The sequence below is a fragment of the Anas acuta genome, chromosome 3 (genome assembly GCF_963932015.1).
Source record: "Anas acuta chromosome 3, bAnaAcu1.1, whole genome shotgun sequence".
In the NCBI taxonomy this organism is placed as follows: domain Eukaryota; kingdom Metazoa; phylum Chordata; class Aves; order Anseriformes; family Anatidae; genus Anas; species Anas acuta.
The window spans coordinates 39,842,406-39,866,761 of NC_088981.1; the positions used below are offsets into that span (position 1 = coordinate 39,842,406).

The window sequence follows — 24,356 nt, forward strand, 5'->3', positions numbered from 1 at the left end:
TTTTTATTTTTTAATGTATTTAGGATTTATCCATCTAGTTAAGGTTTAGCCCATCTCATTTACAAACTTAACAGCATTATCTCAAGAGCTAGAGACATCTAGAAAGCAGGAAGTCTGCTGGGATTTCTCTCACTCACTTTCTCACTGCCAAGTATGTGACTGAAGAGTTGGCAATCCTGGTTATCTGAATTAAGATGACAAACTGGATGTCTAGGGTCCAAATCCGTAATCCAGCCAAGCTGTTGCTCCCTCCCTTTCCTCATATTTATAACAGCATCTGTTCCTTCATAGTGAGTAGCAAAGTTAACGAAATGAGGAAATTTTCCCTTTTTCTTCCTCATCTGCTTGGCTTCTTGCCTAACTACCTGCCTGCCACACAGGGCATGTAGCATGTGAAGCCCGTTTTGACAAGACACGAGCTGCTACCATTTTATTTTTGATGGAAAGAAGAGAAGGAAATTTCAAGTCACAGGGAGGGGGGAATGATTTCAGAAGGCAGTCTTTGCAACTGCTGCCAGCTCTGCAGAATTTGGCTTGGTAAAAGAAAGACAAGCACATGAGACATGTTTCATCACTGAGCTTTCCTGCATTTTCCTTATCAGTAATTAGCGAGTAGCAGAATGTGTGCACTTCCTCAATGAAAGTAATTACTGTGTAAAGGGCCAGAAGTTTTCAAACCAAAACTTAAAAGACATCAAAATTACACAGGCCTTCTGCAGGATTTCTGGAAGGACATTTTTTCTCTCTCATTCAGAAAAAAAAAAAAAAAAAAAAAAAAAAAAGCAACTATACACTTCTGTTATCACAATCTCTATTAGTAAAAGACGGCACAAAAATTGCAAGGCATCCTTTAGGAATGGATCAAAATTCCTGTACTGTCACAATGAAGTACCACAGATACAACATATATCCAGCATTACTGTCCAGATATTAAAGTATTTTTGCTGTCATTGATGAGTTAGGCTTTCCAACTTCATTCCTCTTCCACAGATTAGCTTCACTTTCCAGGCAGAAAAGACTGCAATCTCTGTAAGGCAGAAAACAGGAAATCTGTAACCAAGCAAGAAATCTTTAACTCTAACTTTAGGTTAAAGGCATTACCCCATCACCCACCACTCAAAATAGATAAAATCCAATAACTCTGCTTGCTCTCATCAGACCTGTTTCTTTAAGTCACAAAAATGCTCTTCAGTCAAGAAGAAGAGTAGGAGAGATCGCTGGGGTCAGTCTGAGGCAGGTCTTGCCTTTCACAGACTCCTGAAGACACTGAAGTACATGAAGTACAGCCAGCACTCCATGCTTCATGCTTGTCACCCATTTCTGAGATGTAAACAGAAACTCCTTTAATGGGAATAGTTTATGACACTGAAGGTCAAACAGAAGAAAAAGAACCAGAACAGACTAAAGTAATGTGTGAGGAAGGGGAAAAATGCATAACAGTGAAGAAAAGGAGGGTCAGAAAGAAAAACAACAAGCAAACCCCACACCTACAAAAAAAAATTGTCACAACAGTGGCTCCCAAAAGAGGTTTTTCAGAAAAACAGTGAGATTTACAAAAGCTATTAAAAATGTGCTGGAAAATACCAGTTTAATAGATAGGAACCAAAGGAAGCTCAGCTCCATTTTGCTCAAGCTTCTTTTTAATTAGTATACAAACTACCAACAAAACAATTTGCCAAAAATTACAGATCTGTTCCTACAGGGCTAAAAGGTATAATACAGAAGAGAGCAAGTATTAGAGGTAAAGATGAAAAAAAAAATCGCACTGCCCTATATGAATAGATGCTCCCTTACCAACAACATTAAAAATGCCAAGCCCTAGACACTAGCTTGGGTTGCCCTAGCAGCATCCTGGCAGGTAAGTGAAATGGTTGTTTTAGAAGCCACATTCTGCACATACCCAAACTGACAGCCTCATAGAGAGCTCATTTTCTCTACAGTGTTCTAGGGAATGATTCAGAAACTGAGATGACAATATGATACCAAAATGCAGCCAAGTATATCTGCTATTTTAAAAGAGTCCAAGACTAAATAGTCTCCTTGAAGCCATAGAAACACTATTCAAACACCACATGTCCAGAGAAACCTGCTAATAAAACCAGCATTTCACCTATGACTCAGGACATGAGAGTTGAAGAACTTTGGTTGTGACAACAGCTAGGTGTTCAGAAAGAGAATTTACGGTTCAGCCTGGAGAAGAATGGGACAAATACACCTTGTCCCCTGAACACTTGTGTTACAATGAAAGAGAACTTCAGGTATCTATCAATACTAACAATATTTGGCAGTGCTCTCTACCATCATAATAAAACAGCTTTTGAAAGGGCCAAAAGTAGCTAAGTAATTTTTTTCCCATGGAATTCTTTGGAGAAAGAATCTCAGTATCCCTGGACAAAGATCAGATTAAAACAGATTAAACATTTTTTCATATTTGTATGGCAGGATCAGTTTGTAGGGTAATCTGTTGCTGAACAGTCATCTCTAGGTTCAGAGTAAAATTAATTTGTAAATATCATTTGAGACACAGACCATTTGCAAAGTTATGTCTGCCCTCCTCATAGTTGACCAGGCAAATTTTTTTTAATCATTATGATTAAGATGTTTAACTGAAATCTGAGTGATTCATCCTTTATACAGAAAATTTATCACATTCCTCTACAAAGAGCTTGACAAGGCTGGACTTGGTGGATCTGTTCTTCTTGGTGGATCTGGCTGTAGTTCTGTTCATGAAAAAAGCACACGTATCAGATCTCCTGTTCAATCACCCAGCATTTTTATTGATGCTTCCCCAGAAAAATAAGCAGCTACACAAATTCTTAGTCTTTTTGCCCCGTAGTGCAATGCTAAACCAGCCACGTTCCACAAGCTCTGCAAAGCTCTTGTTACCGCTATTTGTCTCCTGGAAGGGGCTCACCCCATTAATCACACAGACAGAGGAGTTCACCATGGTTTCAGCAGGGGCCATATATTGCACTGTTGTTCTACCCGAGTCTGCTTTGTAACAAGACATTCGATATTGCTAATGCCCAGGGAATAGTGGGTATGCCATGACTTCTGTAGCACCCAGGTGTTATAAGAAACACAGAAGTACTGTGTATTAATACCGCCGTTACACAAAAACACTGTATTGATCCAGATTAGCTCCTTATTCATTTCACTGCTGTTTAGAAACTGCTGTTCGAAAACTTTTTACTCCAGTGGCAGGAGTTTTGTCTGCGGTACTAAAGTTTCAATAACTGCTCACACAGAAAGACAATTTCTGGAAAGCTAACATTAATTTGTTCCTTATCTTTCTTCACATTATAGCCCATAAGAGTGGCCCTAGTGAAGAAAAATACTGTACCCTCTTCTCCTCAAGTCTCATTTTGTTCCCTGTATGTCTGAAAAATGTGGTTACATTATTCTTCATTTAAAGTTAAGACATCTACCATGCATTTCATTTTTTAAATACTACGCTTTTTAGAAAGAGAAGCATATAGTCCACAAGCTGCAAAAACCTGATTATAGCTGATGAATATAAAAGCTCATGAAAAATAAATGACAGAAATGACTACACCTCAACAAAATCACAGAAAAAAAAGAACAAACATCAAAAAATACAAAACAACAAAAACAAACAAACAAAAAAAAAAAAAAAAACAGGAATACTGAACTGTAAACAGCATTAAAGTGTGAACTAAAATAGTCGTATATAATTATCATAGTGTCATGCATTTTTAGGAAAAGTTGATCATTTGTCAGACCAAAGAAGGTACTGCCTTCTGAATGTGAGGCTTTTCCAAGGTTAAATGGTGTTTCCCACTTTCAGTGACTGAAAGACTTTTTTTAGACTCAGCCCCACTTCCGGTGGAAATCCAGATCATGCAAACACAGAGGCATATAAATAAGTTTACTGAAAGGGCAGTTAACTAAACAGTTGGATACCTGGAAACCTCTGATAATTATACCAATTTGGTGAGCTTGTAGTGAGGTGCTTCTTGAAATCTCAGAGGAAAGGTGAAGGGCTCAGTTTGTCTCCACAAAATGGCAGGCATTCTTGTGAAATATTTATACCAAATTTTCAACAAAACCAGTGGGAGTTAAAAAAAAATCCCACCAGCTCCCAGAAAAGCTCAGCATCTTGCAGTAACCGTAAATGAGCAATTCCTTATACTGTATTTCAGTGCTTTTAGATCCGAGTTAAATATAGGCATATTGGCTAGATAGAATAAGAAATGCATGTTACCTCTGCCAGTGGTATGAAGGCTGTCGGTTTGGCAGCTTACAAGAGTATAATTTTGTACAAGGACTTTTATCTGGAAATTTTCCTATTCTAGAGCAACAGTGGAAACAGTACACAGAAATACATGTAGTCACCAGCATCTCTGTACTTCCTTATCTGTGTGACTCACCTCTCCAAATAGAAGACGTTATATGCCTGTGAGATCCTCAGACTTTCTAGTCTGACTTTTCAGCTAGGACACCAAATACAATTAGTGTCAAACATACGATAGCTGTTTGTGGGACTGTGAAGGCCTGGTCAACTAATCACTGATTTTAGACAATTGCTTTCACTGAAATATTTGGTATTTTTACTTCTTTCCAGAGCAGATAAAGCTACTATGAATTTGTATAACGCCAGAGTGGTCAGACTGCCAGTAAGATGGCACAATTCATAGAGTGCTTGTGTAGAAAGAGATATGAAGGTAGGAGCCCAGCTACCAGCTCCCAAACATAGAGCTCTAATTCTCTTGTCTATGTCTGCATGAGTCACAGCTTGTCCCACTAGGGACAAGCAATTTATTTCTTTGTGTATGGTACTACATATAATACAAATAAGGTCATGAAGATGACAGTTTATATAGGAAACAGAGTAGAAAACACACATTTTCCATGCATTTCTGTATATATTATAATTATCAGAAAGAAGATCAAGTGCCAACATTCCCCGTATCCCTCTCCACCCATTATTATATCTTTACCTGCTCAGACTAAACAGGGTTAGGGGAGGCTCATCTTCAAGTGGTGAAATTCTTTGGGAAGTTGTTTGCAGAGGTAGCTTACTTCAAACTAAAATTGCATCAAAAGAAGCCTACAAACATTGAGTTGTTTATTTTCCATTTCCGTTGATTAAAGTATGACTTCATTTTTCACTCTGCCTCTTTCATACTCTTAATAAACTCATGCCCTGTGGTACTGGTGACTTTTACAAATCAGCTTCTCAACTACCCATCAATCTTTACACACAGCATTAATGTTTTATTGCTCTTGTTCTGGTCGTAATGATTTTTCACTTCCTCTGCTGATTTTTTTAATCAAAAGTAATTTACAGCACTCATCACCAAGACAAGCCTTTGCCAATTCTAAATACATCATATGTGTGTCCTCTGCCACTTGGTCAAATCAGGAATTTGACTGATATGTTTTGCTGGCTTTAACTCAAGCTACATTAGGTAATAAATAAAAGGGTCTGGTAGGAAATTCCCTAACCATTAAATTAAAATGCCACTTAAGTCACTTAACATTCTATTTTTCTGCAAAGCGTCTTTTCAGGTAATTTTAATAAGAATGTCTACATGAAACAGACTTTCAAAATAATGGATTGTACATTGCTTGACCTGCAATTTTATTGAAAAAAAAATTTAAAAAAAGTTTCTTAAGAAATCCAGTTGATTTGTCACTGCTTATGAAACAATCACTGCAGAAGTCATTAAGTGGATTATTAATAACTTAAATAATAGCTGTTCAGAATCAACTTGAATCAAGAGAAGCACCTACCCAGCTTTTCATGCACTATCTACTCTACAAGAAGCAGTTGCGAAGCTCTCTAAGACATCACTTAGCAGATGATCATTTTTGCCATAGATTTCCCTTATAACATTGGCATAAACCTCACTTTCAGTTCTCCACTGTGCAGTGGAGATAAGACTTTTTCCTTTATAAATATACTATTTTGTCTGCTTTTAAACTCATAAGATCCTTGGATAGTGATAGCTTTTTACCACAGGCACTATGCATTATATTTTTATTAATTCCAGTAGGTATATTAAAATTACAAAAATAATAAATCTTTGATTTTTCTCAGCAATGATTTATAGTCCTTTTATACATACTCTGTATTTTTTTTCCTTACATTTCTGCAACAAAAAAAAGTCAGCTAGTTATATTCATCTGTGAATTTTCTATGAAATGTGCTGTATAACATTGTTATGCTTAAGCCTCCAGTCAATATTTGTTAACTTTGCTAATCTAAAGATGAAGATTTGTTTACTGGAAATTTTTGGAAGTATCTTGGAAGTTTTTCAGAGCTGAAAGCAAGAAATTATCTTGTCCCTTGGCAGAGACATTGCAAAAATGCCTTTTTCTGTCCATCTCCCTGCTGTTTAAGAAATAGGCTGATGAGATCATAGACAGTAAGTGCTTCTGTCTTTAGACCCTTTTGCCAAAAACCTTCAGTCTACAGAAAAGAGTTTCTACTGGCAATATGTAATCCTTGAATTTTGAACACGCTTGACATTTATATTATGCAATTAGGAGTAGCAGTTATGTTGCTATGCTGTTCCTCCCATATGGCACAAAAATCCAACATCAGAGACTTAAAGATCATGACATCATTATACATTTGATAGCTCATCTCCACTGAAATGTATTTTTCCCTTCTCATTTGTGTTAGACAGCTTTCAGCTATTAGTACAAGGAATATTGCCAGATGGAGCAGTGGAGAAACCAGTGCAAAGGTTTTTGGGAGGGGAAAGGGTGCAGGGGTGAGTTAGCAGCTCACAAGGTGCAACATGAGGACACAGGTTAGGCATATGACTGAAACTACACTTGAAAAAGAAAACCAAAGTCATTAGCATGAAAATAAATAAATAAATAAATAAATAAAAATAGAAAGCAAAGCTGCAGCTAGGGTTGTTGGACCTACAGGTCTATATCCTGCTTCAAACAGCAGCTGAAGCCATGCTGATATCAATCACTCGCTCAAAACAAAAAAAATACAGGCCTTGTATCATTACAAATCATCATGAGGAAACATTTGTAAGGGTCTGTAGGAAAGTACGGAGACAACCCAACAGTTTAAGACTTACAATATACCAGCGTAGATATTTCTTTTATTTCAAAAATTCTGCAAGGATTTGCTATCAGGATGGTAACACTGCTATACTCAGATGTCTAGTATTGAATAGATCATCTAAACATGCTAAACTATCACAGACGCTAGTGCCTTTTGGAAAGAAGGGTCTTCTGAGCAGTGTTTGATGTTCAGAAAGATCAGAAGACCCCCTTTCCTCTCTCATCTTCAGTACAGACATCTTGCAATCAGCTTAACATTACCTGGTCTTGCCAGCTGCTGCAGTACCATGCTCACACTTGCACTGTGAGGGCAATATCGGGTGTCTATTAAGCAAGAGCTCTGTGGGGCATAAATCCAGGGAGCAGACTTGGGAATGCAAATTAGCTTGTTCTAAAGGAACCAAGAGCCAAAGGTTTCTTATTGTTTAAAGGAGAATAAATGAACTCCATGGTCAGCTCTGCTAAGAACAGCTGTTGATAAAGTATTACACCATGCTCACAACTCAGGCAATCTCAGCTTTTAAATTCTCCCTGCATGTGGAAAAAGCAGTTCAGGCATGACCTTGATGTACATTAAATGTATTTCTAATGAGCCCTTTTGTCTGCATAAGGGCCTATAAATAATGAAATACCAATAAATAAATAAATAAATAAAAATCAGACAATAGGTTGTACATGTGTATTTGTAAAATTCCTATTATTGTACGCAATAAAACTTTTTTTTTTTTTTTTTTTTTAAAGTGCTGAAGAAGCTCAGCTCCTTCACAGTGGGTTTAATTGGAATTTATTTTCAGAGGACTAGAAGTTTTTTTCACATATTCAGGACTTAAAGTGGAGAAAAAAAAAGTAATTTCAAAAGCTGGGAAAATGGGATTTTATTAACATCAGCTGTCCCTTTTCATAGCACACAAGGAAACACAGCAGGACTGCTTTTAAGATAAAATATTTCATCTAGCTTCCCTTAATGTTCTCAAAACACTAGCGGGAATATCATGATATTAAATGTTAGGGAAAGATATATTTTAGGGATTGCCTGTGCATAGAAAAGTTGCTTTATTCCCATTCATTAGTACCCATGCAATCATATAGCCCAATCATATTTTGGGCTAATTCAACTATGAGAAGCAAATTAAATTACATCATTGCAATTTTATTCATATAATGTCTCATCAGGAATAACAAATTTGGAAGAGAAGAATAAAAAAAAAAAAGTCATACCCAGGACAAACTTTTGTGCCAGGAAAAAAACTGCCTGCAGATCAAACCTTCAGTACATGGTACTTAAGAAGTCCCATCAATGGTTATTTAACTTTTCTTAGAATATAAATTGAAGTAAATGCATTTGCATGAAGATCTTGGTCCTAAAAGCCATTCCATCTTTGAGAAAGCCAACTTGAGGTCTCACTGGTACATGAAGATACTGTTACAGGAAGGTAATGATTTTCAGTAAGTGGTTGCATACTCCCTGTATCAGGACTGTTACAAGATCAGGCCTTAATACCTTCCTGCCTATCATCTATTAGTAGTCGTTGGCTTAAATGCTAAAGCATGTGATTTGGAGTCTGCTCGTATCCAGAGAGACCACATAAAGCAGCTAAAGATATGAATGTTTAGGGAGATCAAAGTAGTAACACTGAGGTTTCTCCTATAGCCTGCTGTGCTATAGAGGGCCAGGAAGCTCACAGACAAATCCAGGCCAGTGGAAGGCCTTGGAAAAATCAAGGTGAACTTCCAGGGATCCTCTGGGAGCTTCTGTGCAGGGAAGCAAAGATTCGTGAGCTGCAGGCCTGAGACATGCGCAATGCTCTCTGCTCGGTAGGGTACAAAACCACAGAGCCAAAAGGCTCACAACATTCCTGTGTCCTAGGGTCCACTCTGCCGTCTGGCAATTCCAGATACTTGCCTGTGCTTCACTCCTGTTTCTCCCCCTAAAATAAAGAGAAAAATTATATACATACATATACATACATATATATATATATACTATATATATATATATATATATATATATATATATATATATATATTGCATTTTGTCTAATGGCTTCCCCAGTAGAAAGGAGCACTTAGAAAAAAATAATAACCTGTCAAGTTTCTTACACTGATTAGTGCCCAGAGTCTTACAGAGCAGGAGACTCTTGAGAAGTCTGCATTAGCCAAAGTCTAATTTAGAAAGGGGAGCTAGAAAAATCAATGGAATCATGGGTGGAATGAATAGCAGAAAAGAGAAAACACTACAACAAGCAGTCAGTGAGCCAGCAGTTAGAAAAGCACATTATACTTTCACCACAGTGATCTGAGGAGGGACTCACAGAGGAAGCACTGGAATGATCACAAGGTTGTACAATCTCTCTACAAACACAGTCAGTGAGAAAGAAAACAAAATTATTTCTCTCTTGGGCACCTACAGAAAACAAAACAAAGCAAAACAGCAGGGAACAAATAAAAAGATGCAAAATTGCCCATGAAAGCCATGATGACCTCCGGTTACAAGTAGCCTCAGAGAACACCAGCTGTGTGAATTGCTTGGGCTTTTATTAAAAATTCAATTAACGTAAACAGTTGTAATAATGGAACAAAAACTAAACTAAACAGTGGTTATGTACAGTCGAGCCACAGTCCAATAATCCTGTTGCCTTTCTCAAGCCTCATACAAACAAGCACTCAGAGAGCATCCTGGACAAGACAGGCTCAGGGTGAGCCAAGTGAGACAGGATTTGGTTTCCACATCTGTAGAGCACGGGCTCCAAACCCGCAGCCCAAAGATACATTGAGTGTGCGCAAACCTCCATCCTTCACTTGAAGGTGACTGCAACTGTGATCAAACACAGCTATGTGTCCCATACTGTCAAAAATTAGCTGCCGCAGGTATCCTGGGTGTTTTGTCAGCAAGCAGGTACCAATGGCTTAGACTGCAGCTAGTACAGCTGCCACAACACATGGCACAGCACTGGAAGGTGATCGGAGCAGTGCAGGATGTGGTCATTGTCACCCCAGCTCGCTCTCACAGCCAAACGCATTTCAATCAAGAGGACAATTTGTCATTCGGAAACTTTTACTGGGATTAACGTGCACAAAATTAACCTTAATGATTGGTGCCATGCAGTCTCTTTGGCTGCTTCCTGTGTTAACTTGGGTCACTCTTTTATGGTCAATGCCAGGAGAAAGGCAAGAGAAACATGTCAAAATTAGCTGTTTGTTGCACTTTGTAATGCTTGCTCTTCTTAACACTCCAGAATAACGCATTTCTTCACAACTATTTTAAGTCAGCGATATTGAGAGAAGAAATCAGAATTTTAGGAATAAACTGGGACACCAGTGTTCCAAAATGTCCTGAGTGCCATCTCATAGACAACTCATTTTTATATATTTTTTTAAAATATTCTACAAACACACATGTGCAATACAAGATGTCTGCAATAACTGACAAAAACCCATAAAAATGCCACTTTGATTCTAGGTTTTCCCCAAGATGAATTTTAAACATACATCCATGCTTAAACTACATCTGACGTTATTGGTACTTTTCTACATCCAGGATTGTGGCTTGCCAATCAAACACTTTATTTGGACTGATGTTATTGAAAGGTAGCTGCAAATAAATGGAATAAATTTGTTTGTTTGTTTTATATATTTGAGAAATCTTATATAAGCTAGCACTTTCTTGCATATGTAGAAGCTGCATCAAGAATTACCAACATGTCTATTCCATAATGAGACACCAAAAGTTCAAAGAAAATCAGAAACTCTGCAGGTGGCACCACCCTGTTAAATTTGATAAACTCCTGCAAAATTATGCAATTTTTTATATTAGAAAACGTTAACAATTCTGAGATGTGCCATGAAAGACAAATGCTGCTGTAAATTTCAGTTGTGAGTTATGCTAAGAAACCATTCAGTCTAATCTTTCTGTTGCTGCTATGTCAAACATACTACTGTTAACTCAAACTTACAGAGCAATTTCCTGTTGCTGAATCTCAAGAATTCCTCAGAAATGAAATCCATAGAGTGGCACTAAGCTCCAACTACCTTTGAGGTAGCGTGGACCCTGACTGCAAACCTAACAATAAGTAACAAAGATAACGGAGAGCAAATTCCCTCCTTCAGAGGGTCCATAGGCAAGACAATCTTTAATTTATAAAGGTTCCAATGAAAGATCCTCACAAAACCATGTCGTGATCCTTAATTAGTTGACTAGAGTGGAAGATACAGAATGAAATGGACCAGAGCACAGACAAAAATGTAGCTGTAGGAAAAAACAGCGGGCTGACTGTTGACGCCTAAATGCTGCTTTCCCACACGAAGATTTATTTGGAGTTCAAGAATCAAGCGGCATGGAGGTAGCGTTGCTTACACCTGGCTGATAGCAAGTGTGCTGATTGCCTTTCTCGTGGGCAACTCCCATAGAGCTCAGTGTCATGGGTCCTACCTCCCTCTGGACTCCCAGAACAGGCAGCATCACTCCCAGTGATGAAGAAGCCTAGGACACTCCATCTCTGTTTTTTCACTGCTGTTAAGCTAGCAAACTAACAGGCTGTGGGTGTTCTGAACATCCTAGATAACTGTAGAAATGTTTTATAAAGGTCAAATCACCATTTTCTTATTCTCTTCTTCAAAATAAAGGTCTTACTTCACATTGTATGACAAAAAATCATGTCTTTTTTATTCTATTACAGGATGGTTTGTCTCAATTTGAGAACTACTTCTGGTTTTCTGACAGCTGTGATATAATAATAAAACCCAAATTATTTACATCACAGATCAAATGAATAAGAAGTACTGTGATAAACACTTTGAAAATAAAGAAGCCTTTTCTTATTTCCCTGACAGCTCAAGAACAAGGGGGTATTCCACAAGGCAATGTAACTGAAATTAATCCATAAGAACACATTATTTTATGAGGTACAGTCATGCCTCTAAAACTCAATTCTGCTAGATAGCTTCAACTACATCTAGTCTTTCTATAAACTTTCAGTCCAAGCCCCTGTTCATACTTAGATTCAACTGCCAGCAGATAAGACCATATGCAAGCAAAGGGTGTCTGCTACACAGTACAATAAACAGAATAAAGTGAAAGGCTTAGAAAGATTCCCCAGAAATATTTTAAGGAACAAAAGGAAAGAAAATAAGTTTAATTAATGATAATTTAAAATTAAATGAACAAACAAACAAAAACCCCAGATATCAAAACATTAAACATTTGGTTTCAGGGAATAGTCCAGTACATCTGACGGACCACAAGATGTCTTTCTTTATGAGCTGGCTTCTTCACAGTATGAGTTCCTTCCCCATGATACAGGTGTTCACAGCACTTTAGGAACAAAGTATGGAGCTGTCACATAAGACTAATGGATATTACATACGTCAAAAGGATGTTGGATGTTGTTTTGGCAAATATGACTCCAATGATTATGTTGTACTTGTTGAATTTACACAGGTCTAGACATTTGGTATTCTCACCTCCCCACCCCCAAAAAAATTGAAGCCATTTGTTGATGTTGGACCAATTCTTAACGAATGAAAGAGAACAAGAAAAAAAACAATGTTTTTCATCTAAATGCAGTTTTGCTGGATACCTAAAACCAGTATTGCTAGGTTTAGCATTCTTTCTCTGAGCAAGTGTTTCACTAGCAACTAAGATATTTGTTTGATATTCATAAGATATTTGTTTCAACAGTTTGAAAGAGTCCATCATACTCATAGTGACTCACAATATGCTAATAAATACACCACATCTTGAGACTTCATTGTACTTCCTCTGCAGCTCACTTCACAGACTCTTGGCTAGAAAGCAGCTGAATTTAACATCCAAATGTGGGCAGCAGACTTCGACCAACAAGAACAACGAAGCCAGAAAAAGCTCTAGAACTGCAGCAATGAGTAAAATGACAAGTGAACATTTTTGATCATTCTTGTCCCTGCACTTTGCAGTGAAATTGCTTGGAGCATCTTTTGAGCTTTTAGAGGAATAGCTGGAGACTAATCACCATGTATCTATTCAGCACATTTGCTTATTTCGTAATGCTGATGAGTCTGTCTTTTTATATGGGGTACTACCTGAACAGAGAGTACCGGTCTTCCAAAGACTTTCTCTACAGATTTAATCTATTCATGTTGCCACTGAATAGGACAGGGCTTGATTGTATTCATTGCTGCCATCATATTAGATAGGCTATTTAAAGTGGTTCATCTGTATTACCGGTTGAATAAAATACCAATACCTTGTGCTACAAAAATAGCGGTTATGGTCTGGATTACTGCTGTGGTGATCTACCTCCTCATTGTTGTCATAAGAGTTTTTCATTTTTCACTTGTCAAAATTACATACCTGACCAATAAGATACAAGCAGCAGTTGTATGGCTTCAAACTTCACCTTTTTCTTGATTTCTTTCCTGCTTCTTAGGTACTTTCTTCAGTATTTTCTGCATCATCTTTAAACTGAAGCAGTTGGCTAAAAGGAACACAGTCCAAAGAACTAAAAAGTGCTAACAGGCATTGTTCTTTGTACATTATTATATAAATCACCTGCTTCCTTCCTGCTCTTCTGTTCTTATCAGCACTACGGAAAGAATACCAAAGACTGCTGTAGCTGCCTTACTCTATGTCTCAGTTGTCCTTACATATCTAAAGAGTATGCCTGAATCAGCTGTGTTGCTTCTAAAGTCCAGAGTTCATGAAGAGATTAAAAAAAAAAAAAAAAAAAAAAAAAGCTGTACCTGTTTAGACAGATGAAAATGAGGGTTCTGCAAAAAAATGTAGAATAAAGACAGAAGTCTCTCAAAGCATTAATGCTGTGATGGTAGAACTACTTCAGAATTGTGCTTGCATCCCCCTGTGACTCCTGATATTTATTCACCAAATGAAAAGGTTGCTTTTGGCTTTTACAGCCAAAGGAGGTGGCTAGACAATGAAACACAGAGGTAAGCAACAAGCCTGATACACAGCCTCAGTCTGAGCACTGTTGTTTACACAAGGTCAAGCTGACTGCAACGGGACTTGAACATTGGGGTCATTGCTGAGTATCAGGCAGTATGCAAAAAGTATGCATACAGAAAGCACACAGTGTGAATTGGATAGCATAGGGCATCGTGGCCCTGCACTTAGAGAGAAAGAGTGTGAGGGAATCCTTGGCTAGCATTTATAGTCTTTTTCCATCAGGTAAAACTTTGGGCAAGCCAACAGACCTGAGTGAACTTGGCTGTGGACTGTGAACTTGGCTTCACTCAATTTTGTATGTATTCAGCTAAAGCTTTGTTTGATTTTCTGAGGCATTAAGGTTTTATCTGATCTGAGTTGCTCAGAGTAGGAGCCTAGTCAGACAAAAACTCCACTTTGTAGGCAAACGAGAGAGCAGAAGCACAGCAGAGGGTGATGCAGACCTGTCTCCTTAAACTGCTCCTCTCTAGCTACCAGTTACAGAGGAAATGTAGTATGATGCAGATCTCAATAAAGACCTTAGCTAAATTGCTGATAGCAGGTAGGGTGAATCAGGGTGTAAATGTTATTACCTCTGAAATTAATGATGATCAAGGAGTCGAGGCTTTTTTTTTTTTTTTTTTTTAGTGGAAATACATGGTTTTAAAATATATGACAAATAAAGTGTCTGGCAAATAAAAATGTCCCAATCTCAGATGGGCCTCAGCTTTCATTTAACAGGAGTGGAAAAATTTTTAGAATAGCTAGGCACTCTAAATATTAAAAATCTGGCCCATGTGCCACCATAGGAACTGGAAATATATCCAATTGTCTCTGCCCCAAAAACTTTTCAATCTCTTTTATACAAATCCAGACACAGACAATGAATCCTGTCTCTCATGGTGCAATTGGGAGTTTTGTCATTATTTTCAATAAGGTCAAAATTTCATTTATGAAATGGAAGTGTACAATGAGAACCAAAGTATCAGAAACAGGTTTTCAGAGGCACTTTCAATAATGCAGTTTACATGCTTGACACACAAAATGAAAGGCTGGTCCAGGCACAGGACATACATCAAAAGAAGCACTGAGGTATGAAGCAGAGGACACAACCATAAAGTGAAAGCAGAGGGGAACAGATGGAGCATTAGCAGAAAAAAAGAGAATCAGGGCTTTGAAGTCATGGGATCACTCCAGACTGACACTCAACTAATGAGATGGCTTCTCATAGTGTGAATTTTGCCTGGGTTATCAGAAAAAAATAAAATAAAATCAATTTTCTGTGACTTGATTACCACAATCTAGAATCAAGCCAAATTTCTTAATCCAAATTTGCTTCTCTGAGTATCCAGTACAGAACGAACAGTGCATGAACCACACAGCGAAGAGCAGGCTGTACGAAGTCAGGTCCTAGTCCTTTGCTTCCATTACTACTTAATCTCTAGAAAACAGCTAGACTGCAACAGCAGTTTCTTTTAGGATGCACGTATCAAGTTATGAATTACAACCTTTAAGTCATGCGGAAAATAACCCAGGAATATATTTTTGTTAGTGTAACCAGCTGATCCAGCTATAGTTTCACAGTATTTTCCTAAAGCAACAGCTCAGTTCTGTTACCATTGATTAACCTTGTGTTAACTCAGTGTTAACACAAGACTTTTTTTTTTTTATGTTTATTTTTCAGGGCATGCTTGTTACTTTCAAAGAGAGATGAGGTTACTTAGAATTCACATACATTTCCTTCAAAGATCACAACATTTACATTTTTGTAAGGGTTGAACTCTTCTTGCCTCTGCAAACACTGGAAATGGCACTCCATCTCCTCCTCCGGTGAGGGTTGACACTGCAAAGTCAATGGAGCAACGTCGAATTACATCAGTTACAAAGCTTGCTAGAGTTCAAAGTTAATTTAAAATTTCTAAACTATCACAGAGCAGACTATAGTTAAGTGGCTGAAAGCATTAAGACAAAACAAAACACCTTCAGTAGGAGAAATACAGTTAACCTCACCTGCTTCTCAGCTTATTCCAGAGCTAAGAGAACTTAGTGGCTAGTGGTAAGAGGAACTCGACCCTTTTAGGTATTCTTTAAAATGGCCATGGTAAAGAAGGAATTATTTGAGGAAAATAATTTAACTCTACTTCCAACCCTCCCCACCTCCCACCACGTGTATGTCCCTCTAATGTGCATTTCTACCTTAACAGTTTGTTGTTAAATTAGTTCCTTGATAGGCTGCTGGGTGGGAAGAGGTAACAGATCAGCAGTAATTCTTATTACAGAGGCTCACTGTGAATATATTCAGAATTACCATCCAGATTCAATTTTCATTTAAAAATTCCAGAAGGAAAGGCAATGCCATATTGCTACAAAACACTGAGCTGATCTTCTTCCAACTGAATGAAATCTACCTTATGCTGATACCATGAGGATAAAGTCAGGACAACCGCTTTAAAGGGAGAAGCTGCTTAAAAACCCTGATAAAAACATGTTGGGTTTTTATGGTTAATTTCAATCCCTGCACATGGCCAGAGCCACAGCTGAGTTCCATAAGCCTTTCATTTGTGTGTGGAATTAGCTCCTTCCTTGTGGGCTAAAGTGATTCCTCCGTAATATTTAATTACATCTCATGATATTTTTGTAGCCAGACAACTGAGCAGAAATGGAGAACTTGTTGAGCAGAGACAACCAAGCGCTGCTTGCATTCACTGATACCTTGTATGCTATGCAGCAGCACAAAGTTAAGTAAAGAGCAACTGATGGTACGGAATCCGCTGATATGTATTTCAAGGAGTATTTTAAACTGACAAGGGTTCCTCCAGTATGCTCCTCTTATATTTTTGGCTTTCAGCTGGTACAGAGTAAGATGCAGTGGGCATTGCTCCAAAAACTTTGGTAACCAGTGATTGGGTTTATTGCAATTCTTGTATGCAGTGGGAGTTCTCCGCCAAACACCTGTCCAAACATGTTTTCCTCACTGAATGGGTTATTATTCATAAGTATGCTGTAGTTGGGTATAACTGTGCAAAATTAAAACTCGCTAAACCTATTTGGCATGAAGTGGTTTTCCTGTGCCTACAGACTATTACCATACATTCTGATTCACACTGTCAAAACAGTCAATGACAGGTGCATCAGTCATACTTCAGGATATTCCTATACTTCCTGAATTTTTTCCCTGCAAAGGAGCAAAACAGCTATATTCACTGGTCCTGGTCAAGAAACAAATAAATTTGCATACATGTTTTTTAAGGCATTTGTTATGCTAAAACAATAATGAGAAATATTTCTGTTTAGTTAGCAGCCTTTTTCTTTTTGAAGTATCTTGCACTTGCTTTGCTTTCTTTTGACGTAATGTGAAGTATGCGAGACTCTAGCCAGAGAGAATACTTATCAGTAACACAACACTCAGAGTTTTGAATTAATTATAAGCTTTTCACTTATCTGAAAAAAGAAGAAAGATTTCTGGGACACAAGTTCAACTACTATTAAAATAACATCTTCGCAAGCAATCTGCTTCCACAATCAGGGGGTGCAGACTGGTGCTTGCATTGCATGCAAAAGTAGTTTTCAGCTGATCCACATCTGCTCATCTGTCACCAGCCTAGCCCACTGCCATGTTTCACGGCAGCCAAAAGCTGTGCTGGGAGCTGCTGACCCACAGAGTGATGCTGACCAGTGTCACAGGGGAAAGAGAACACCAGGCAGTGTGATGCTGCTAAGCTCAACTGATTAAGCAGACCAAGCAGGCATTGGGTTTGGCTGCAAAAGCGTTACGCTCGCGTAGTCACAAACTGAGCCTTGACCCAGGTACCATGGCAGTGAGTCAGCACAGTATGATCTGAAGAAAGCAGGACACCCAACAGCTGTGCACCAAGAAGCAGCAGTTTTACCTGCTATTTTCTTCTTCTATGCAGCGCTGGATGTCTGCACAGCAGTGCTTCCCTTGATCTCAAATGCTGGAGGGGTTTCTAGCTAGGTGCTGGCACAGGCTGCCAACTAAATGCCAGCAATATCACTATACATCTTTCCAGCCCACGCCAAGGCTCAGTACGCTCAGCTCTTGCTTGCGTTGTCCTGTCCACAATAAGTCATACTCAGTATCTCAGCTCAAGATCAAGGCATGGCCAGGATACTCCTGCAACCACCTGCTGGGGTCCTTTTTCCTCTTTATTTTCCCTCTAACAGTCTCTCTTGCTTTTTGAGGAATCATTCAGAGAAGGAAAACAGAAAATATAAAGAAGTTCCTGTAGCATGCTCTGCACAGAGCACCATTCCCATTGTCTAGATACACCTTAAACATCCAGACTTTACTCAGAGTGCCTGTGCACATGATCAGGTAGCAAATGATCTATCTATTCCAAAAGGAAGTCCCCACAGAAATCCAGCTATGCAATGCCCTGAGAAAACTTTTCCAATTTGGCCTTACTTTGATTAGGGACTGCACCCGATACCCTTCCCAGTCTACAAGGTCCTTTTCAAACTCTGGTTTTCTATGATCTTCTGGCAGGATTTCCTTTCAGCACAGGCTCTGTTTGCTGTTGACATTTTTCAATAAAAAAACCCTGAGGCAATGTGCATGTACCAAGATGAGAGACAAATCCTCATTTACAACAGCTACCAGGAGAGCTTTTACTCTGTTCAACATCTCTCTCAGAGTACACGGTAGCAGCCAGCTTTTGGGGAATATATTTTCAGGGCATCTAATCATTGTAATAATTGATGTCTTATACAAGAAAAGTGTTAGTTCCTGCCACTGGACCAACAACCTTTTTTCCCTTCAGAGCTGCGTTCAGGCATTGTAATATGTTGATTCAATGCTGTAACATATTGAAGTAAAGCTGTGTTGACGTAACAGAAAAACAATCCATTGATCATCCTGACACATGACAAACAATGGTTGCTCTCATCTCAAAAACAATGGCTGTTGCATGTGTTACTAAATCACGCGATTGCTATCCTACGGACAGCGTTTATTGCTCAACTTCTTAGTTTTTGTTTGTCTTTTCCACTGCCACATATCTGCAGCTTTCCCCTTCCAGGTGCCATTTCCTTCACACGGGAATAATGGCTGAGCCAGATGAGCTACCTACAGTGTATAGCTCACCTTTCTGTTATTATCTATAGCTTACACGATGCCAAATACTAGCCAGGATATAAACAGCACAACCTGGACTACCAAATCAAAATTGGGAATCCCATTGGAATAAGAAACGAGTACTTTTAGATTTCATATCAGCAACTGTAGATTACCTTTCAGCTGCCTCTGCGTGCCTTCCTCATCAACTATAGATGACACATGGCACTGACTGAAGTACTTCTTAACAGTTTTCCCTTCTTGCAAATGATCCACAAGCAGATTATTCATTTTTTTTTAGTAATTAGCAATTTGTTGCTTTTCTGCAACTATTCAAAACACAAATTAAAAAACAAACAAACAAACAAAAACATATATTCCTAGAAGTCAGACCATAGTTCCTGAGGAATATTGGCCATATAATTTGAGTTTACACTTATTACAGCTATGTGACTGCCATATAACCTAATTTGCATGTATTATTCAGTAAAACCCAAATATTTTCCATGGTACATTCATGGTACATTCCACGGTACATTTCCAGTGGCCTGAACTACAGCTCTTCCCATCTCTTGTTATCGTGTTTCCTTCCCATAGGGAAGAAAGCACCAAGACAAAGCTCAGTGTACACATCTGAACCTGGACATCAAATTTACAACTCCAGTTTAGATTGTCTTATCCTTTCTTTTGGCATTAAATATAATTTACAAGTCAGTTCCCTACAACAACCACACGGTAGTCACCATTTCAAAAATAAATATTTGCCAAGAGTTGCCAGTGCAACAGTTTGAGTAGCATTAACATCATCAAACAGATTCAACTGGCTTCTAATTAGAAATGTGACTTAATGTTTTTAACAGCCTTTTTTGTTTCCTTTTTAAAACATCCATATGTTTGACATTTTGTTCATAAGAATATTCACAGAAATGAATTCTGTGTCCACGGCTGAGATACAGAAGGATATTTTTTTTTCCTCCACGTGTAAGACCTTTTTAAAGGTTTATTTGTATAGCTGAAGAACTAAAGCAGTGAAGTACATTTATAACATATCTCACACTGTATTCATGATATTAATCATGAATACTAAGTACCTGATTAAAAACGCTGGTAGAAAAAGAATGTATTTTTTCCCAGGAAAATGCTAACAGAAATGAAAAACAATGAAAGAGAGCTATCAGCACTTCTATATGGAACTATTTCTGTTCTTCACAACCATTCCCACTCCTTAAAAAGAAACTGCAAAAATTATTAGAGAAGAAGAAAAAATATTTCAGATCAGAAATATTGCCAACTGGGAGATCCAGTGGAGTTGTAGTTCTAACATTTCATATTATTAGTCTCATTCACAGATTTTTTCTTCTAGGTTGCACTACATTTTCAATGGTGCAACATACTCTTCCTCATCATGAAAAAAGCCAGGTATATCATGGAAGTCTGTGGACAGAGCACATCAGGAGCAATTTAACAGAGCTGCCGAGCCCAATCTTATAATAACCTAAGAAAAAAACAACCATGATTTCCAGAAGGTACTGTAACAGAATATTTGAGTGAAATACCTTATTATCAGCCAAATACTGGCATTGTAAACCATTTGAAGGAAAATAATCCACCCAAGTAAGACACCTCTGAAAATATTTGTCAAAGAAAATCCACTTTTTCTACAAAATAACTGTATTGACTAAAAAAAAAAAAAAAAAAAAAAAAAAAGTACAATCAGCCTGACTATTTAGAGGAAATAGATGTAACTAAAAATAGCTATATTGCTTGGAGAAACTATTTACCTCTTTACCTTTGCATTTAAGGTGTGACAGTATTTCTAATTCTGTTGGAAAGGCTCAGTTTTTCACAGCAGTATGTTGCTCCAGCAGTTCAGTGGTGGAGAAAGAAACAATACCCACAGCTCACTCTGACACTGTGCATGTAGAATGAATGACATGCAGACCAACCTTTAAAGTAAATATTATTTAGAAGCTTTTGAAACATGGAAGCAAGATAAACATAAGCAAGGAACTTTATTAAATAGAATAATTTCTTATTTAATAATATTTTTTTTCTCTCATACACCCACATACAATTTCATTGATTTCTGTGAGATTAATTGCATGCACCTGCGTTGAAAGAACATTTAACAGACAACCTTTGAACAAACAAAATGGGGGCCTAAACTGCAGTTTTCGATCCAAAGGCAATTATATCTCTGCTTGCCATCTACCAATATTGTTATTGCTTCTTTTGAATGTTTACTGTATTGAAATGCATTTGAACATTGTTCTTGCTAGTTCTGAAATAGTTCATATAATGGATTACCCAATTATTAATTCAAAGCTTTGTCATAAATCAGACACAGAAAATAGTGCATTTTCTAATTATGCATTTTGCAGTGGCTTAGTAAAAAGAAAAGGAAAAAAAAAAAAACCTAGAAAAAGGATTTTCATTGCTTTCTTCATCTTATTTATCCACTTCTTTTCTCTTAACTATATTTTCAATAGTCAATCCAAAAGTACATGAGAAATCAATCCCAGAAGAAACCAAACAGCAGAGTGTGAATTCTTATATCCTGATTACCACAATGAGTACACTTTCAATGCCCACGTTTCTAGAGTCCAGGGACTAGAAGAAAAACATATATTTTTTTAAAAGGGACAGAAAGATGTAAGAATACATCTCACACACAATCTCAAGATTCAGAGAGCTGAATGTGTTTTGAAAAAAAAAAATATTTTTTTTTTTACTGAGTCTGAATATTTAGTGTTTTTTTTTTTTTTAGAAGTATGAGTCCATTCTGACTTTTTTTTTTTCTTAATCAGTTTGAGATCTTTATTATGTAAAAGAAGTTATCTATTTAATATGCTACAGGGTGGGTGTCTAATACAGTAAGCAGCCCACGTCTAGTGGAGTTACACACGTGAAAAGCTACTTTTTCCACTCCAGACAAATGAATAAAATCATCTGCGTTACAGACATTTTACTGAAGCAACAGCCCCTTCACGACTAGTTTGTAATGGACTTTGAAGAGCAATCTGTCTCAGGCCAGGACCTGAGGCAGGCATAAAACACTACCCCTACTTCCATTAGCAGCCCATAGGACTTCACTGCCCAAACTCCTCAAGTGACTGAAAGTGCTTCAGATTTTGAAAAGCTTTTTCCTAAAGTAGCAGGGCAAGGCAGAAAGCACTACTAGTATTACTTAAAAAAAAAAAAAAAGTAGTACAGTAGTACCTCTGTAGCATGCTGAGAGAATATCCATCACTAGAACTCTGGAGATTTTACCACAGCACTCATGTGTGTGCTATAAAAAGGACATCAAGGCCCAGGTGCCCACCCATTGGCCTCCATGACAGCTCACCTGGAGGGCGGCCATTTCAGGGTGGCCATTTCAGGGCTCTCAGCTCACAGAGCTGTTCCCAGATGGAAGCCATGGGGGTGGTGGGAAGTCACATTTCTTGCTGCCTTCCCTCTCCATTTTGATGCACAAACATGCCCCATGCTGTCTGCCATGCAGCATGGTGGCCTGCATCCAGGTAATCAGCTCTGAATGCTCCAGGGTGCCTCATCAAATGAGGAGTCCAGTTACCTGTCACTCTCACTGGGCCTGCGCTCCTTACAGCAACCAAATGCTTTAAAATTTTCCATCATTGATATTTTTAGATTATGTAACTGCAGCTATCATCTGGTTAAATTTAAATTTATTTCGGGATACAGCTTTGATCAAAGAATATAAATAGATTGCTTAGGAACCTGCCAATACAGCATATACCTGTGAAAACCATCAGCCTTTCAGAAGAAAAAAAAAAAAAAAAAAGGCAATAAATATTGCAAAGCTTTGAGGAAAAATAAGTTTTGAGGAAAATAAGGCATTTGATACTTTATTCAACTTTTAATTAAAAGTGACTTTTAATAGTTTCCAAATAAAATTAGAAGATGTCATAGGATAATTCAGATTTGAAGACACCTCAGAAGACACCTCTAATCCAGCCTACTGCTTAGAGCTGGGTCAACAGTATTTGTCAGCATAAAACATTATATCTTGCTTGGGGAGATCTTGGGCAATATGTGATGTCAACAAGATATTAAACTGAGGATTTGAATTATTGTTTGCCGTTTTAATAAATATTGAAATAATAGCTTTATTTTTGCTAGCTCATGTCTTTAAAATAACATTTTCATGCAATAAGATCAGAGAAAGCTTCCAAAAATATGCAAAATGTTAGGAACATAGCTTGCATGTGCAACTAGGATGAGCCATTCTTTGCTTGCCAAAAAACCTCTGTTGAACAAAGCTGTCTTTAAATAAGGCTCCTGTAATTTAGTGCAGAGATAATGCCATGTTATTCAATAATAAATGGTCTCGCTCATATTGTCAACAAACACAGCAAAGACAAGACATTCATTTTTTAAAGGGGGAAATATTCCTACTGTGACAAAACCATTACCACGCCTTTACTGTCATTATGTGAAATAATTGATTTGGACACAATATGAACATGTGTTATGGGGAGAAGAGCTCTCCAGCACAGAAAGAAATATTCTTTGTTTTAGAGTGACTGCATTTATTCATGCTTCCACCTTTCTGGTAGAAGACTGCTCTGTCTTTGAAATAGAAAGGTTTATTGGTACTTGCCAACAGCAAATGTGATCAGTTTTGCTTCAAAAAAATTATTTCTGAAGTATTTCTTGAGAATTTACTTTCAGAGATTTAAACTGTTTTTTTTTTTTTTGTTTGTTTTTTGTTTTTTTAAATGTGTAGCCATTTTAAGGTAGCAAATAATAAAGGAAATGAGTTTATTACAATAATACAAATATATTCACACAGTAGAATTCATTAAAAAATCAATTGAATATGTAGATTTTTCTTTTGCACGTAATAGTACCATGGGTCACAAAATGCTAAAATAGCTATTTTTCTAGAAACCTTTGTCCAAGGACCTTGCAGTCAACCAACATAGTGATATTCCTTGCATATCTAAAGTTATGGATATAATGTTCAAATATCAGGATGAAGCTTTATGAAATTATGTGCTTCTGGCCACCTGCAGGCCTGTGGTATTTCCATAGACTACATTTAGGATCACAGGAGTTATCTAGATTTAAAAACTTACAAAAGTAGAACATCTGATGGGATTGTTTTATGTAATATCATCTCATTAGCTTTTTTTCTATCTTCTGATGGAGATTAGAAACTAAAGATAAGATTTTCCACACTTTGACAACTTAATTTCTTGGAATGTACTTGAACTGACACTTGTAAACTCCTGCCTAATACCAGTCCTGGAAAAACAGTTTTATGTAACGTAAAAATACATGTTTTATGTT

The 24,356-nt window shown here is 37.5% G+C and overlaps 1 long non-coding RNA gene across 3 annotated transcripts; it reads right to left on the reverse strand.

Moving 5' to 3' along the window:
- LOC137853884 (uncharacterized) lies at positions 1 to 22,839 on the reverse strand. 3 transcript variants are annotated; one of them, XR_011094796.1, is made up of 5 exons: positions 22,263 to 22,839; positions 20,833 to 20,989; positions 15,732 to 15,812; positions 1,161 to 1,320; positions 1 to 1,027 (listed from the first exon to the last, which is right to left on the reverse strand). It is a non-coding gene; the product is annotated as an uncharacterized lncRNA (long non-coding RNA). The 3 variants fall into 3 exon arrangements; XR_011094797.1 differs by lacking the exon at positions 15,732 to 15,812 and having other exon boundaries at positions 20,825 to 20,989; positions 22,263 to 22,832; XR_011094795.1 differs by lacking the exon at positions 15,732 to 15,812 and having other exon boundaries at positions 22,263 to 22,823.
- Between the last annotated feature and the right edge of the window lie 1,517 nt (positions 22,840 to 24,356).